The sequence below is a fragment of the Podarcis melisellensis genome (genome assembly GCF_964234715.1).
Source record: "Podarcis melisellensis genome assembly, chromosome: 7".
In the NCBI taxonomy this organism is placed as follows: domain Eukaryota; kingdom Metazoa; phylum Chordata; class Lepidosauria; order Squamata; family Lacertidae; genus Podarcis; species Podarcis melisellensis.
Window position 1 is genome coordinate 67,548,294 of NC_138539.1, and position 18,661 is coordinate 67,566,954.

At 45.3% G+C, this 18,661-nt stretch overlaps 2 long non-coding RNA genes across 2 annotated transcripts in view; both read left to right on the forward strand.

Annotated features, from left to right (window-relative positions):
- Positions 1-360: 360 nt before the first annotated feature.
- LOC309373829 lies at positions 361-7,754 on the forward strand. Its single transcript, XR_014170204.1, has 2 exons — positions 361-417; positions 7,492-7,754. It is a non-coding gene; the product is annotated as an uncharacterized lncRNA (long non-coding RNA).
- Positions 7,755-16,686: 8,932 nt separating this feature from the next.
- Positions 16,687-18,661, forward strand: part of LOC309373836 — a 265,180-nt gene continuing 263,205 nt past the window's right edge. The window contains exon 1 of the long non-coding RNA XR_014170221.1: positions 16,687-16,770. This is a non-coding gene — a long non-coding RNA (uncharacterized lncRNA). The remainder of the gene's footprint in view (positions 16,771-18,661) is intronic.

Sequence of the window (18,661 nt, forward strand, 5' to 3'; positions counted from 1 at the left end):
GATTATGCACAGCTCTTCCTCAGGCTTTGACTATGAGAGCAAAAAATAAATAAAAATCTAATAGTTGAGATGGAAGCAACTGGGTAGTCAGGCTGATGGTTACTTGGCTGCAGAAGTCTACTGGCCATTGCTGTTGGCATGGAGACAGTCATGTGTGATGACTGGCCATTCTGACGTCATATGTGATATCACAAAGAGGATATGCTTTAATGAGAAGGAATGCGTAACTAAGATGTAAAGATGGATGATTGACAGAGAAGCTGAGGGAAGTCCAAAAAGAGAGAATTTGTTTGTTAAAGATTGGATAAAATTGTATGTTTGTGTTGTAAATCAATAAAAATTATTATAAAAAAACACACAAAAGCAGTTAACAGTCAGACGGCATCTCAGCACTGTCAAGATGGATCTCCATAACAGGTGATGAATAGTTTTATTTGGGGATATATTAACTTTTACTATTGGGGGAAAGTTTTAGATTGGTTTACCAGTTTGTAACCCATCAAGCTGAGGCCAATATATACACATTTGCAACCCTGTACCCATTAAATAATCAACTTTAGAGGCGATTTTGGGACGGATTCATTCAACCACATTTCCTTTCTCAAGAAAGGTTGGAAGGTATGTAATTGGAATGGCTATTGCTCTCTGCTGTTAGGGTGTTGCCAGCGGATCCTGGCTCATTGCCCAGGAAAGTATAAAGACAAGGAAAAGTTTCATACACTCCTTTTCTATTTCAAACTTTACAGAGAGAGGCTATAGAACCCAGCCTCTTGGATAATGGCTTTGTCCCGAGTGAATTTCCACCTTCCGTCTCCCCACTTGCTCATCCATTACTTCTATGGGTGCTACTACCTGCCCTCTGTCTTTGAGGTCTTTTCTCTCCTACTTTTAAGGCTCGCCGGGTTCTGGGAGATGGTAGGTCTGGAATGCTTTCTAGCAACAACATGTCAGCCAGCTGCTCTGGCTCTCCCATGATTTCCCAACTTTCCCCCTCCTCTGCCTCTGAGCTGCAACCTCCCCCAAACCCCAGTTGTAAATCTACATTGTCTTCCTCTTCCTCCTCCCTGGAAGGATCAGGATGGAGAGGAGGTCTCCACCATTCCTCCTCTGCCCAGTCTCTGACACTACCTCCTCCTCAGCTGCTTCTTTTTCCTCTCTGGACTCCAAATAAAATGTTTAAATGTGTTGTAAATATACTAATGTGACACCAGATGGCGATGGTGAGCTATGCCAAATGCAATGTATTTTTCAAAACGTTTTTTAATAAAAAAAAACATTCTCACAGCATGCTTTACATGTGTGTAGATTGCACCTCTCGCTCGCTCAAGTCTGTTGTGGCTCAGCATCCAACCATCCTGACAACCCCTTCATCTCCTGCCCTATCTTAAGTCCCCCATCACCACTCTCCTGAGTCTGAGCCTTCCTCTTCTGATGCTTCCACAAGGGGTTCTCTGGCTAGGACCTCCCACCACTCCTTCATGTCCAGCCAGTCCCTGACACAGGCTAAAGAACAGGCTCCAGTTCAGGTCGACAAGGGTCGACAAGCAAAGGTAAAGCCAGAGGTAGGGCTGGCCCTACCATTAGATGGGATTGCAGCACTTAACAGGGGAGAACTGACAGGTGGCGATGATGATGACATAGAGCACCTTATAAACCCTGGAATTAACCAAGATCTGCTACACAGCACATACATTTCCAGCAGCTATGATCTCTCCAGCTTCAAGAGCAGAAATAATCGATACCTGTGTAGGATGGCCGTGTTCCACTGACCATAATAAAGGAAGTCAGACAAGCAGACTCCATTTCGGGTTTGCGTTTGCAGAGGTGGCTTTGGTTTCTCTTTGCCTCTCTCCTCATATTTCATGCCTTCATGCAATATTTACAACTGAAAGAAAGCATTCTATATCAGGAAGGAATGATAAAGGGATGCTTTAGCCAGAAATGCAAGCAAAGAGGAAAAGACTTGCCTCGCGCTGCAATGCTCAAGGGACTAACGGTCATTTAGAGAAAACACATCTCAGAAGCATCCGACAAAATGCAGCTCCACAACTCACTTGGCTCTAACCTGCCTGTTTATTTAGAGTGGATATGCAAAGGTTTGCGTCTGCCTGAAGAGTGTGGTCAGGAATATGGTCCTATAAATAGTTGGCAAGTGTAAAGCGGGCCACAGCAACGCTATGGGAGAACAGAACAGAACAGAACACACTGCTGCAAAATATGATTTTAATAAGCAGCACCAAGCTAAATCCCTGTACGTTTCAAATTGTTCTTTGGAGGAAATTGTATCTGTTTAACTATTAAAGATTCTGTTCTTGTTTGCTGTTTGCTCAAAAGCCACAGTTTGCAAACTTGGCTAGCCTTGGCTACTGAACTGTTCAGTTAGAAACTTGCAGGGATTTAGCTCGGCACAGCTTATTAGAATAATCTTTTGCACCTCTTGCTGTTTACCACTCCACTTTCTCCCATCAAAATTAAACGTATGGAATTCAGCCGAGATATGCACATTCTGTGATGCCTGTTGGGGATTATGCATGATGGCCAGAGAATGTACAAAATTCAGTCGTTGTTTGCACATTTCCCATGGCCTGCTGGAGACTATAAATAAATAAATATATTTATAAATAAATGGAATAAATGCGATCTCGTATCACATGACAGTGCAGATAAAAAGAGCAAGGGAGGAATGAATTTTCAGGTGTAAGATTAAAGATCAGCACAGTCAAATCAACCAGTGGTTGTTCATTAAGTGTGATGGAGCCGTGATGTTCTATTCAGACATTTTACATGAATGTGTGACACCATTGCATAGAAAGTGCTTTCCCCCCCTTGATTAGGTAGCACCATTTGGGATTATAGACCTCTACATGTGAATTCTATGGACTGCCATTTATTACAGCTGATACCCTCATGACACCTGGTGACAAATAAAATGCTCATAGGTGGAAGACATTAAAATAAATTCAAAATGAGAGAACAGCCAGAAAACACCCAAGAAGAACCCCAAGCATCTCTCCTGAGAGCAGTAGTGTAGCCTTATTAGACTTTACCGATGCTAGGGTGAGTGTTGCTCCCAGAACAGGGAGGAAGGAGTCAAATGACACCAAGGTTGATTCAGAGAAAGAGTTTATTCTGCTGTCTGGATAGCAGAAGGCACTTGCATGGTCAGTTCACAGCAAGTCCAAAGAAATGAGAAATTTCATGCAGTATATATATCCTCCAGGCACCCTCTCCCCCTTTCCCCAGGAATCCAAGCACGTCAGCTCATACACGCAAGCTGACATCCATGACCATAAACAGATATTCCTGTTCCGGTACTCTTGACCATAAAAGGTTGTTCCTGTTCCTACACTCTTATCTTGGGACAGGAGGTCACCAACTCTAAGAACACTCCTGGCACCGTTCCCACGTCTCTTGTCAGACCTGACAGGATCTGTGCATCTTTTTGTGGTCAGGATGTAAGATAAGACCCAGACGTGCCATCCCTGCTCCATGGAACTGGCAAGGTCATCCATTGCCGTCACGGACTGATAAAGGAGAGGGCTTTGAGCACTTGTTTATACAGCTGGGTTTCTGTTTATATATTGACTCAAGAGCTCAAGTTAATGCATTTTAGAAATGCTCCCTTGGAGAAGGAAAAATGAGGATTTGGGGTCCAGTTTCAGACTGACAGCACAGAACCCATTCCTTCCCCCTTCAGTAGCAACCAACATTTGCCTACGGTGGTGCTTTTAAATGCACACAAATTTAAAAACAAAATGACAACCGAAAGCCTATGAGTTAAGATCATCTTGAAAGCATCTGACCAGAAACCCTATGTTTTTGTCATCTGCATGATCTGCATTTTTATATAAGAGGAATCGGGAATAACATCACCCTTTTCAGTGTGATGGCAGGTGATTGGTTACCATTCTACAGTTGCAGTGCTGCTTTGTATTTAAGGGAGACTTAAGAACTGCACACCTGCAACCACAACGTGTCAACAAGGTCACAAAATGGAACATTACTTTTCTGAACTCCAACTTCCAGTTTTTTGAAAAGTGGCTCGGCAGGAAGAGGGAAACCTATGAGTACCCTGCTCATACAACTTAGACAAAAGTATGCTATCCCGAGAAGAGACTCTCAGTGCACTCTCAGCACTAAAATTACAACTTACCCACCTGGGAAAGTAGTGTATTGTGCCTGGTTTGTTGTGGTGGTGGTTACGGGCTGAGGTGGGGGAAATGGATTTCAGTTACAAGGATCAACTCAAAGGGTAGCAATTTTTTGTCAGAAGAAATTATATGGACGCTATCAGCCCAGGCAGTGTAAGCTGAAGCAGACAAAGTTACCAGCTGAGTCCAAATTACAGAGTATTTGTCTGATGTTATTTAACCTTTCTGCAAAGATTGCTCCAAGTGTTTTGCTAGAAAGTGGAGAGGGTCATGTTGATGCTTCGGCCTCCCCCTTTATTATCTGGGCTGTACGGCACAACTCTAAACAAGGCAACACATTTACCCAAGCTTCCGTGTGCTCCTTGCGACTTTGGGTTCAATTTGCTTCACATCTCAAGGCGAAGCTCCCTAATTTGCGCTTTCTGAAACAATACGCGAGCCGCAAGGCAGCCATCCTTTAAAATTCGCACTTATTTGAAATTTGCAATGCCACGTAAGCCAAATAATATGTACACAAATGCATATATGGGGATAAAGTGTGTGTTTTAAAAGTGCAAGAGTCCATGAAAATAACAAGCAAAAATGTGCATGGAAATGCTGGTGATTTTTTATTATTATTAAAAAAATCACTGGCTGATGTGAATGACTGGAAGAAGGAGAAACTGGGGAGAACTGAAAATGACAGATTTGGCCATCCCTAGGCTAGAGAGCTCCATTCTTCTCCCACACCTGGCAGCCTTGCCTGCTGCTGCAGCAGAAACCTTGCATCGTCTCTTGCTCATGGAATGCAAGTGGAACATTGCAAGGAGTATGAGGGAGCAGCAGTATCAATGGCAGCTTTCTCCTTCTTGGGGCAATGTCATCACTGGAAGAGAACTATTCACCTGCAGACACCTGCTGCAGAGCCTGCCCTTCTAGCTGGGTAACTGTGCTTCTCATCCCTATCTCCTTCAGTTTAAAATGTATGTCCTTGTGTTACCTAGCTAGAGTGAAGACAATGTAGCTCTCCAGTTGTTAGACTGCAGCTTCCACTGGAGCAAGACAGTTTGAGCATCTTACACTGATCCTGGTCTGACTGCACTGGCTACCAATTAGTTTCCAGGCCCAATTCAAAGTGCTGGTTTTGACCAACAAAGCTTTAAACGGCTCAGGACTGCAATTCCTCAAGGACCGCCTCTTCCCATATGAACCTACCCGGTCCCTGAGATCATCTTGTTAGGCCCTCCTTCGTGTGCCTCCTCCTCGAGAGGTCCAGAGGGTGGCAACATGAGAACGAGCCTTCTCTGTAGTGGCTCCCCGTCTATGGAATGCTCTCCCCAGGGAAGTTCGCCTGGTGCCTTCATTATACACCTTTAGGAGCCAGGCAAAAATGTTCCTTTTCAACCAGGCCTTTGATCGACATCCTATGCCCTTTTAAAATGTGGCTATTGGGTTGTTGCTGTTTTTATTTCGATTATGTATTTTGGTTTCATATTTTGGTTTTATTCTGTGAACCGCCCTAACACCTCTGGGTATTGGAAATTTAAATTCAATAAAAAATCATCATCATCATCATTCCTGACTGTTGGCCATGTTGGCTGGGACTGATGGGAATTGGAGCCCACCGATATCTGGAGATCCACTGTCTCCAGAAACCTAGTTCCAATGCTAGCCTATCTTGTATCTGTGTCTTATTATGCATCCTCTGCAGGGTCCTTGCCAATGACTGAGTGGACGATTCAGAGTCAAAGATAGAGAGTGTGGGAGTCATAAAGCCAAGGCAGAGGCTTGTAAATACTGCAGGGTGCCCCCGACATTCCTCTGGGCATTGATTACCTTACAAGGAGAGGGGAGTGTCAAGCCTTGACCGGATGAGGTAACAGGAGACTTTGGAAAACGGCCATGCGGCTGGGAGAACAAAGGAGATAATAAAAAGTTGCTGGAGGAACAAGGCTGGAAGGAGCTGCCCTCCAGTATTATGAAAATACTCGCTGCCTCATTGTGTCTTCTTTCTATGCTATGCTAGACCACTTGTGACGGCTGGCTACAACAGGAGAGCAGGTTTTGATAACCATACACAAATAGGTCAGGAAGCAATATAGCAGGATCTGTATAAAGGATCACCAGTAATGACTTGGGATTCCCATTGGTATGAGGTTAAACATGTATTTTGTCCCTCTCCCTCTTCGTTGTTGTCGTTTAGTCATGTCTGACTATTCATGACCCCAAGGACCAGAGCATGCCAGGCACTCCTGTCTCCCACTGCCTCCCACAGTTTGGTCAAACTCATGCTGGTAGCTTCAAAAACACTGTCCAACCATCTTCTCCTCTGTCGTTCCCTTCTCCTTGTGCCCTCCCTCTACGTAATCAGCTGCAATGCATAGTTGTCAGGCTTCAGTGAATTCCGATCCTCTCCCCTCTCACGGCAGACAGCCAAGGAAGTAGACGAGGAAGTTCTTACTGAGTCTTTATTAGAAATTACAGCAAGAGGCTCATGTACGCCGCCTCTTAGATTAATGGCGTTGCTCCAACTGAGCTCCTCCCCCCTCCCTTCCTAGCAACAGCACTTCCCTTTAGGGTGGCCATCAGGGTTAATTTTCTCTGTGTCCTTTGCTCTTCCACTTTCAATGCACGCCAGGTTCTGGGAGAAGGGGGGGTCAGAAATGCTCTCCAGCGATAACGTGTCAGCTGGCTGCTCTGCCTCTCTCTCACCCTTCTCTCCTCCCAACTCATCTATTCACCTGTCTCTGAGCTGTGAGCTTCCTCAAACCACTGCTGTAATTCAGTACTGCCATCTTCTTTTCTGGAAGGTTTGGGGGGCAGTCTCCACCATTCCTCCTCAGTCTTGTCCCCCTCAGTCCAGTCCCTGACATCAGTCTTGCAAAGCCAGATCAGCAATGCAACGCCATCCATGCCACCCGACCAGTCGCTCCTGGACCTGCCCCCTTCATTTGCGTACCTCTGAATATTTCCCCGAAGTCTGAAAACACCATGCTTTGAGGAAACAGCTACCTATATCGTGTAAGCCATGGGTGAAAGAAAAAAATAAGAAATAAAAAGAAGGATTCACTTTGAGCCCCATCAGCAGAAGGCATGTGTAAAGATGTCTGCTTGTGCAATGGGGCTTTTACTACTCCTTCCCCACATGCCCCCATCTGAAATTAGTGTCGGGTGAAACCCCAGAACAGTACAGGGAGGGGAGTGCTGAGATCATTCTGTCTGGGAGGCTGAAATGCTTGCACTGCAAGCAACGTTGAATTCCGCTCAGAAATGTTTTCCTGGAACACTTATAAGGACATCCAGAAAAGGACACCTGGCCCCCAATAACAGCAAAATTGAATGGATTTGTTTTTTGGCACAGCTCCTGTTTCCACTGATGAAGAGGCTGCTCAGTGGGGCATGTGCACTGGAAACATGAGGAAAGTTCATCAGTGACAAAGAGAGCTGAGCCTCATCCACTTCACCCAACAGTACTGTTTATGGCACAGATGATGAATGAGACTTGCTGACAATGATGACCTGGGGGGGCCTTTCGCAGAACACGATGAAGTACAATTAGTGCTCGGGGCTCTTGAAGAGTGCAATACAATGCAATAAATACTTCCCACGAAGTATTAAAACACATTTTTAAAAGAGGGAAAAGATGATGCCCTAAAAGGGAAACCAGCGGTGAATGTCCTAACAGCCTGTAGGACATGGGGAAATGTGCCTGTCTGGTGCACAAAATAAGATTGGAGGGGGGGAGGCGACTGTTGTGCTCTTACACAGATCCCACCACTCATTAACTGTAATGTGTTTATTTATTTAAAATATTTGTGAATCACCCATAATCATAGATCTAACTGATTTACCGCAAAATAAAACACAGAATAGCTTGCACCGTAAATTAAACGGCAGAGTAATCAAAGTGACTAGATAAAATTAATGCCGTGGAAATGCTTGGCGAAATAAGAATGTTTTCATGACAGGCCAAAATCCATACAATGTCGGTATCAAAACCGCACTTCCACAGAGAAGATGTTCTGTCATGCAGGGACTGCTCTGCTGAATGCTCTCTTCTGAGTAGAGTGGATTTGGGGGGCATGAGGCACCTTCAAACACACAACCTTATTATCCCAGTGATCTATCCGCCCTGTAGGGAATGAGACACTCTTTAATGTATTGTCAATTTGGGCCTGGTCCAAGCCTCGAAAGGGATGAACCAGAGATGGAGGTGTGTGACCCTGTGATTATGGACAGACGACATCCTGAAGAGCTTTGGGCCTATAGTGACTGTTTACCCCTTACTAGAGTTGTGAACTTGTTTATGGTCCATGCCTGCAGAGTAATGGAACCTCGTGAATTCCTGGATATTCAGGGAGATTTTCCAGTGGATAAAGCTGGAGTGGGGCCAATGACAACTTGAGACAGTCCCATGGCTGTCATGGAGGCTATGAAACCCCAAGAACATAGAGAGGAGCTCCATTGTTGGTGCAATTGTGCCATAGGGCTAGAAGTGTGTGTGTGTGTGTGTGTGTGTGTGTGTGTGTGTGTGAGAGAGAGAGAGAGAGAGAGAGAGAGAGAGAGAGAGAGAGAGAGAGAGAAAGAGAGAGAGTATCCCAGTGTGTGTGTGTGTATCCCAGGGCTGCCATATTTTGAAGAGCAAAAAAGAGGATGCTATGACGGCTCTCATTTTAATAAAGGTAAAGGTAAAGGGACCCCAGACCATTAGGTCCAGTCGTGACCGACTCTGGGGTTGCGGCGCTCATCTCGCTCTATAGGCCGAGAGAGCCAGCTAAGCCACCTCTGGCAAACCAGAGCAGCACAGAAACGCCGTTTACCTTCCCGCAGGAGCGGTACCTATTTATCTACTTGCACTACTCAATATAGGCTATAGAAGTTGGGATACATTGTGATATATTGTTGACGGGGCAGGAGAAGAGAAGAGGAAAGCAAGTCTTCTGCCACCAGTCATGTCTCATCCAGAAAGCATAGGCAAAGACATTTCAGCAAATTTTAAAAATCCACCCGGGCAGAAATTTTACCCCTGAAAAAGAGGACATGTCCTGGAAAAAGAGGACACATGGCAACCCTAGTCTCCAGAGCACCCTGGAAGCAGCTGTAAGTGTTTCGCTTGCCAATAAAAAGTTAACTAGATGTGTGCCTTCCTTATCTGTGGCGAGCTGTGACAGCACACCATAGATCAGTAGATCATGGGAGTGTTCGTTCCCAGTGGGGATCATGGGACATAGTCAACGCACAGGTAAAGGTAAAGGGTAAAGGGACCCCTGACCATTAGGTCCAGTCGTGACCGACTCTGGGGTTGCGGTGCTCATCTCACTTTATTGGCCAAGGGAGCCGGCATACAGCTTCTGGGTCATGTGGCCAGCATGACTAAGCCGCTTCTGGCAAACCAGAGCAGTGCACAGAAACACCTTTTACTTTCCCACCGGAGTGGTACCTATTTATCTACTTGCACTTTGACGTGCTTTCAAACTGCTAGGTTGGCAGGAGCAGGGACAGAGCAACGGGAGCTCACCCCGTCGCGGGGATTCGAACCGCCAACCTTGTGATCGGCAAGTCCTAGGCTCTGTGGTTTAACCCACAGCACCACCTGCGTCCCTAGTCAAGGCATAATCCCCAGCAATAAAAAATGGTACTTTCTTGGGAAGCACCAAGGTAACATGCATTCGTTTTTAGTCCTGGATGTAGAGGAACAGGAAGAAAGAAGACGCAGACGCTCCATGCAGCTTATTCAAGAGTTTGATTGAGCCACTCACAAAGCCCAAGTGGTTTCAGGGCAATTGCCTCTTCCTAAGCATAGCTATTTTGATTGCTGCTTCTTATCCACTCTTCCGTCAGCTGCAAATGAACAAATAAATACATTTCTAACCCCCCCTCCACACACAAAAATCAACAGAGGTAATCTCTTCTTGAAGGAGAAATAACCTTTGAACAACTGCTGAATTTAAACCTGCATTGAGAGGGAATATTTTAACTCCTCTACAAAGAATGCTTTTAATATAGCATCAAGCGTGTATAAGGAAGCTCTCAGGAAGCAAGGAAAAGCTCTATATGAGGGTCTTCCCTGATTATGCTACTGTGTTAACACAAAACACAGCTGATTCCAGGTGTCATAACCTGAATGAGGGTTTAAAGCTGCGGCCAGATATTCATAACCGCAAACCTGTTCACTCAGAGTTTACAAAACTGATTGTTTAACTCAGAGCTTTCCAAACTTTTCATACTGGTGACACACTTTTTAAGACATGCATCATTTTGTGACATAGCAATTCAGCTTTAGTAGCAAACCGGAAGTTAAATTAACCCCTTTCCAGCCCCCTGGAGGAGCGTGGGGAGCATTTGCATGACATACCTGCACAACGCAGCCAACACATGTGTGGGGGCACAGTTTGGAAATCTCTGGTTTAATTGATAGATTTGTGTCTATGGAGCCTGGATGGAAGTTATGTTGCATGTCACATTAGGCTTGCCATGGTCTTAAACCACTGAGCCTCTTGGGCTTACCGATCACAGGGTCGGGGGGTTCGAATCCCCGTGATTGGGTGAGCTCCCGTTTCTCGGTCCCAGCTCATGCCAACCTAGCCATTCAAAAGCATGCCAAAAAGTGCAAGTAGATAAATAGGTACTACTCCAGCGGGAAGGTCTCTGTTGACAAATGTTTTGGTTTCCAAAACCTGGAAGTAAATGCTTCAGTTTTCAAACACTTTTCGGAAGTTGAACATGCCATTTGGCTTCCGTTTTGAGTTTCCAGTTTTCAAAAGTTTTGGAACTCAAATGGTCTTCCAGAACAGATTACATTCAAAAACTGAGGTACCACTGTATAAATGAACACATAAAAATGTGCAAAATTGTAATGAAGACAAAAGTGGGCCTTTCCATCACCACAAAACCTTAGACATCTATACACCTAGGATTAAGAGATGGGGCTTCCAAAAGGACCAGCTAGTTATTGGGACTATGCAAGGCTAGGTCAGGGTGAGGTTTGGGATGTGTGGCTGCACCAAGGAGTACAGTGGTACCTCGGGTTACAGATGCTTCAGGTTACAGACTCCACTGACCCAGAAATAGTACCTCGGGTTAAGAACTTTGCTTCAGGATGAGAACAGAAATTGTGTGGAGGCAGTGTGGCGGCAGCGGGAGGCCCCATTGGCTAAAGTGGTGCTTCAGGTTAAGAACAGTTTCAGGTTAATAACCCTCCACTTCAGAAAGAAACAAGATCATTGCGTTTTGTAAGAATCATAAGCAGAAGTTTAAGAGCTGTGTGGGAGGTGGAAAATAAGATCGGTGAATGCTGAGGAATTTTTATGACACAGTTAAAAAATGGCTTCTCACCAAGACAGGCTGCCGGAGAAAAAGAGAAATGGGGGAGGAGAATCAGGAATGTCGGAAAGAGATGGAGTACGGAATTGAAAGTTTGACCTGACAGAGCCCCTGATCTATCTGATTTATTTGGCTAGCCTGGAAAAATAAAGGACAATGAAGATTAATTTTGTTTACGGAGGTGTCGAACAGGGCTGTCCTGGGCTAAACTCACACAGAGAAGCCAACTTTCAGCCTGCTTGTGAGAATCATCAGAGATCACAAAGAAAGGGATGTACGATAACAACAAGATGAAGAAAAATAATAAAGAACTATCTGGACTGAACTGGATAGAACTGATTAATTAATGCAGTAAAATAAGTGAAGTCTGGACTTATCCGGAATTTTGGACTCGTGCGGAGCTTGATATATGGATAAACCCCCAAAAATTTAAAATTTGGCTGTATAATTTGGAACCAATGTGATTTGAATAATGTGATGTGATTGGCCTGCTAATAAAAATTATTATTTTTTTTTTAAAAAAAGAACAGTTTCAGGTTAAGAACGGACCTCCAGAACAAATTAAATTTTTAACCCGAGGTACCACTGTACCAGATTGGCTGCACCAGTATGCCCATACGGTGTGCAACCACCCCCACTGCTGCCCTGCTCCACCCTATCCCTGTATTTTATTTTGGTTTATTTTGAGGGTGTCAGGGAACTGACATCGGAGCCAGAAGTGGAGGCAGGGTTCCCAAGCGATGCTGGAGAAGGGCCAAGCAGGGAGAGAGGGAACTCATCGGCTGGGGAAGGAAATCAGCGTAACACCAGGGATAAAGGGGGGCGGATGGGGGAATCGGCGAGGGAGCTCCAGGATTCTTCGCCGGAGACCAGCGGGGAGAGCACAGGTCCTCTGCTACCCACACCCACCCTGCGCAGAAGACTTCCGTGCAGGGAAAGAAGACTTGGCATCAAAGAGCTTCTTTGCTGGAAGAAGTTCAAGAAACGCCCACTGACGGATTCTGCTAGCGACTGAAACAGCCACGAAGTGAAGGGCTGTCCAGCCAGGAAAAGGTTTAACCAGGCTACCTAGCCAGGAGTGGCGGCAACTTACGCACGAGCAACCCCATATAACCATTACAGAGGGGAAGGCTTGTCCACAATGGCTGATTAGCCCCTGAGGATCTGAATGGTTCATTATCACATAATCATGGTGAAAGAAAGTTTGTGTGCCCACTGTTCCACCATGAAAAGACTTCGGCTGCCCTGCAATATTTGAACCAATCTCATCTCCAAAGACCTCCCCTTCACACACACAAAAGGCTAAAGTATATAACTGGCTTAGAGCTGCCTACTCTGCCATCAATTTCTCCTCAGTAAAGAGGGAGTAGATCATCATGTCTTGACTGTTTTCTTTAAACAATAAATACTGCATGTTTTGGCCGGTGTATCACAGGCATTTTATATGACACTCTTATGTTTGGATAGCTATTCAGATTTGATGAATGCTATTGCTATTTTAGAAAGCTTGCCATCTCAAAAGAGGGGAGAAAATACTAATTTAGATAGCCACAGGAAGGCCCATAGACAATTGGTTTTTAGACTTCCTGGCTGACTCATACCTGCCAGCTCAGAACAATTGGGTGGCGGGCAGAGAGAATTGCTGATTTTCATTTGGCAGTATTTCCGCAATGAAAAATAAAAGAAAATGTAAAACTTCTCATACAAGAAGCTCAGAACTGCCGTCCAAATGTGAAAGTCTGCCAGAGGGAACAACAAAGGCAGCATTCCATTGTAAAGCAATAATATGAGGGTGGATGAACTATGCAGAAAATAATAATTAACTTTGTCGAACAATTAAAGGAGGTAGGCTGTAAAAGCAATAGCAGTTGCTTTGAAGAATAATATAGCATTGGTTCTATTTTCATCATAACACATAGATGTGATAAGGTGTTGGGGTAGATTTAAGGGAGCTTGCAGACATGGGTGATTTTGCAGCACCTAATCATTGCTGTTCTACTTTGAGCAGGAAGTAGAATAGCAACTTAGCTTTCAGACTTCTGGAATCCTAATATCATTCTGCAGCCAAGTGGACAGCCCACCTTTCCTCAACTACAAATATTAGAAGAAGGATTTTCATTTGTACCACAGAATATGGGGAGAAGGTGAAATATTCTTCCCACCCCACCCCACGGGCTGCCATATGTCCTGATTTTCCAGAACATGTCCTGGAATTTGCCTCTGAAAATGGTGCCCAGGATTATCTTTCATAATCAGGCAAATGTCCTGGAATATAGGCATAGGGGGTTAAAATTTTATTTTAAAAAAGATCCAAAACTCAAAAATTCTTGTAGCTTTTGCTAAAAAAGCCCAACAACTTTGGTTTCCCTAAAACAACAACAGCAACAATCTCCACAACTTCGGGCAAAAAGAAAAAGAAAAAACTCAACAACTCTGTCCTGGTTTTCATTTTTTGAGATATGGCAACCTTGCAATTTAGTAAGGTTGTCCACCAGATTCAGCCAAGGCCTGAGTCAAATCAAGCATATTCAGGGGGACAGTCAATGAAGATGAATATTGAAAGATTCAAGTCAGATAAAATAAAGTACTATGGAATTATGGAACTCACTCGACAGGAGGCAATGAGAGTGTGGAAGAAGATCAAGCCTTCACAATGTGTATAGGGTGAAGACTCTGTTTATTAAGATAAGACAATTGCTTTGGAGAAGACCTCCATCAGTCAGAATCTATTTTGAACTGATCATTAAGGTGTTCTGCTTACCTACAGAGCTAACAGCCTTCTATAGTCACCACAAAACTCTCACAACCGAGTCGATAAGAAAGCACAATAAACTAGTTTCACGGGGAAAGCAGCATTGCTGAAGTCCAAATCTTCGACATTCCATACTTCATTGTTCCACCTTCTCTCCCACCTACATGTCAACTTTCTACTTGTACCCTAAGAGACATGGCCTTATGAATATAAGACCTGTATAGGTTCAGGCTTATTATAAGCCTAGCTCCTTGCAGACTCCAGTCCCATACATTCTTAGGGTTGCCATATTCCGAAAAGTGAAAATCCAGTCAAATATTGTTTTCCTGTTTATTTTGCTGATTCAGCAAAAATCCACCCGGACGCCATTTTGCTGCCTGAATCCTAGATGTGTCCGGAGAAACCCAGACGTAAGGCACCCCTATAAACTCTGCTTCCACAAGTGCCACCAACTTGGACGGCTTTTCATGATGGCTATGCTCTGTCTCCACGACTGAAGGCAGTAGTGCTTCTGAATATCAGTTGCTGGAAACCACAGAGAAGAGAGTCTTCTTGTCCTCTGGTCCTGCTTACGGGCCTTCTAGAGGCATCTGATAGGAACAGGATGGTGGACTAGATGAGTTGGTGGCCTGAGGCAGCAGGCTGATCTTATGGCCTTGTATCCTTAAATAACTAGAGCAATCTATACAGGCCATAATCAGCCAAAACTAAAGTTGCCACCCATCCCTTAAAATTTAGGATTTCTGAACAGCAGTGTCCCCTGTCCCAGTTGGGATGCCTTTTGTCCCATTTTCAAAGTCATAACAAAATAAAATTGGCATTAAAGTTTCCTCACCCTAACTTGCTTGCTAGGCACCTTGCAAGTTAAGCCCTCCCTCCAAAGCTGGCTGTTTGATGCTCCAGGCTAGCCAATAAAGCTTGCCAGCCAGTAGATTCTTCTGGGTTGAGCTGAGCTCTTGCCAATGGTTCTAAGAGGATGAGCAGCAGCCTCAGCCCTTTCAAAGCTAAGAATTTGTTGCGCTCTCTCTCTCTCTCTCTCTCTCTCTCTCTCTCTCTCTCTCTCTCTCTCTCTCTCTCTTTCCCTCTCCCTCTCCCCCTTCCTTCCTTCCTTCCTTCCTTCCTTCCTTCCTTCCTTCCTTCCTTCCTTCCTTCCTCGATGGGTTTCTACAATTATCATCCTTCCGGAAGGCAGAAATTCAGCAGGTAGTGAAGATTTCTTTTCAATACTGTTCTTGGAATATTTGCAGTTACTGATAACAGGGGTGAAGGAAGGGTGTGTGTGTCGGGGGCGGTCCTGGGTGTCACCACTGAGGGGATGACAAAATGCCGGGCGGCACTCACCATGGGGCCTGCAGCATGCCCGAGCCACATGTCTCTTCTGGGAGTGACGGTGTGGCTTGGGCGCCCACAGGCTCCACTCTGCCCCAAACAGTCCGCCCACCATCTTCCCCTCAGCTTTAGGGGCAGCTGAATGGGAGGAGGCAGGCAGACTCCTCAGAGGCCCTATGGAGCATCCTGCTCTGGCTCGCCCCACCCCCACAGGTGGCTGGCCCCGCCTCTGGGTGCAAGGCACGTGCGCCGCCCCAGGAGTCCGATTGGCTTGCTCCACCACTGACTGATAGCTTCCATTTGATCATTGCAATGGATTGCTTTGAAGTCATTTCTTTGCACTAGGTAAAGTAATTTTTAGCTCCCCAGTTCTCCCCGATCTGTCCTTTATTTTGCCTGACCTGTCCCGTATTTTGCCCAATCAAAGGCAGCAACCCTAGCCAAACCCCCACAGGACAGATACACCTGGTGAAATTATGCAGCTGTTCCATTGAGTTTTCTGATCTCTGGAAAGTGAAAGGAAACCGAACAGGGAAAACATAGGAGAAGGATGTTTTGACCACAACTTCATGAAGACGCTCCATTAAAAAAGAGGAGAGAGCAAAGCATGCTTTTCCCAGTGTGTCCAGTGTGTTAGCGGTTGAAGATTACGTAATGAAAAGATCCTGCAGATAATCAGGAATCATAAACATTTCTCCCTAAAATATACCGTATTTTTCGCTCTATAGGACGCACCAGACCATAGGATGCACCTGGTTTTAGAGGGGGAGAACAAGGGAAAAAAATCTCCCCCTCTCTGCTCAGCGCCCCTTCAGCGAAGCGGCAGGAGAAACGGAGCCCCTTCCATTTCTCCTCCGGCTTGGCTGAAGGGGTGCTGCACAGCTCTCCCTCTCTGCTGAAGCCAGGATAGTCATATTCTCCTGGCTTCAGCAAAAGGAATCCGAAGCCTGCGGAGCGCAGTGGGAACTCGTGCTGCGCTCCCAAGGCTTCAGGCAGCTATCCCTGAAGCCTGGAGAGCGAGAGGGGATGGTGCGCACCGACCCCTCTCGCTCTCCAGGCTTCAGCGAAAGCAATGCGAAGCCTCCGGAGCGTGGAGGGAGCGCTCCCTCTGCGCTTCGGAGGATTCACGTTGCTATTGCTGAAGCCAAGGAGCCTGCATTCGCTCCATAGGACGCACACACATTTCCCCTTAATTTTTGGAGGGGGAAAAGTGCATCCTATAGAGCGAAAAATATAGTACATATGTGTACTCATTTATGAGCCAAGAAGTGCATTGCAAGATTAAAACAACTGTGCGTTCTGATGCACATATTACACTTTTGGGAAATGTAAATGAGATTGGTTTACCTTAAAAACGCACACCAAATGAAATTATCCAGCATTGCCTGCCTCAATTTCCATTTGTCAAATAGATATAGTTTGCTGGCATTCACTGCCTATTGGGCGACAATGCGAAAGGGAACTGGCCTAAAGCATAATTGCCCAAGTCAATTAGTTTGGGTCTGTTGGAGTTTACGCCATATGTACAATGACTTGGGAGAAAGCAGAAAACAAGAAGTGGCTAGCACAATTGTTCCAAGGCAGTGAAGGTAATTCGCACACAGGAGTACACTTTTGAAGGCACATTGAGAGAAGTGGCCCTTGGTTATATGCCACCCTCTGCAAGGCTGTTTGATGCCCTCCTCCCAGCCCTTGTGGCACCAGCTTAAGCAAGGCTCTTACAGCCTCTTTTTCTCCTTCTCAAAGCCCATTAAGTGCTTGCCTGGCTTTGGGAAGGAGAAGGTGTACTCTAGGACCTTGGCGGAGCCCTCATGTCCCAAATCTTGCATATCAGTTTCTGAAGGAACCAAGAGAAGTGGTCCCTATGATTTAGAGACATGGTTACTTCCACTGACCTGAAGATAGGCTTGGAGAGTTGAAGAGAAAACAATGCAAGTGTTAAATTGATAGGTTGAACCATCTGATCACACAAAACAATGTAATTGAATGTTGCTCTGCACTGCAACAGGGAAGATGGCACACAACCAAATTGCCCAGCAGTTGGCATAACCTACTAAAGAATTCTTTTAAAAGGTCAAAAAATATATACAGCTTAAAGGCTCCCCATGGTCTACTTGCTGGTTTGGTTGATGAAGAAGAAGAAGAAGAAGAAGAAGAAGAAGAAGAAGAAGAAGAAGAAGAAGAAGAAGAAGAAGAAGAAGAAGAAGAAGAAGAAGAGGAGGAAGAAGAAGAAGAAAAAGAAGAAGAAGAAGAAGAAGAAACTGCCTAATAAACAGTGGCGTAGCGTGGGTTGTCAGCACCCGGGGCAAGGCAAGTAATTTGCGCCCCCTAACCCATGGATTTTAGCAGGGGGCAGAGAGCTGCGAGTGCGAGCGCCCCCCAGATGTTGTGCCTGGTGCAGCCGGCCCCCCCTGCACCCCCACACTACGCCACTGCTAATAAACAACAACAACAACAACAACTTTTATTTGTAATCCTCCCTTCCTGGCTGAAACCAGGCTCAGGGCGACTAACATCAAATATATACCAGTGTATTGTAGTATACAACTTGCAGGCCTTTTCATTTCCGTTGCGTCTGACATTGCAAATGCACATGAAGTGCAAAAGACTCAGCCACCACCCTTCCAAGATGGCAAATTTGCAATTCAATAGCTCTCATGCGATCTAAGATTAATGCTCTCATGTGAAATAACACATAATTGTTGTTGTTGTTATTGTTGTTGTTTAGTCGTTAAGTCATGTCCGACTCTTCGTGACCCCATGGACCAGAGCACGCTAGGCATTCCTGTCTTTCACTGCCTCCCGCAGTTTGGTCAAACTCATGCTGGTAGCTTCGAGAACACTGTCCAACCATCTCGTCCTCTTTCGTCCCCTTCTCCTTGTGCCCTCCATCTTTCCCAGCATCAGGGTCTTTTCCAGGGAGTCTTCCCTTCTCATGAGGTGGCCAAAGTATTGGAGCCTCAGCTTCAGGATCTGTCCTTCCAGTGAGCACTCAGGGTTGATTTCTTTAAGAATGGATAGGTTTGATCTTCTTGCAGTCCATGGGACTCTCAAGAGTCTCCTCCAGCACCATAATTCAAAAGCATCAATTCTTTGGCGATCAGCCTTTTTTATGGTCCAGCTCTCA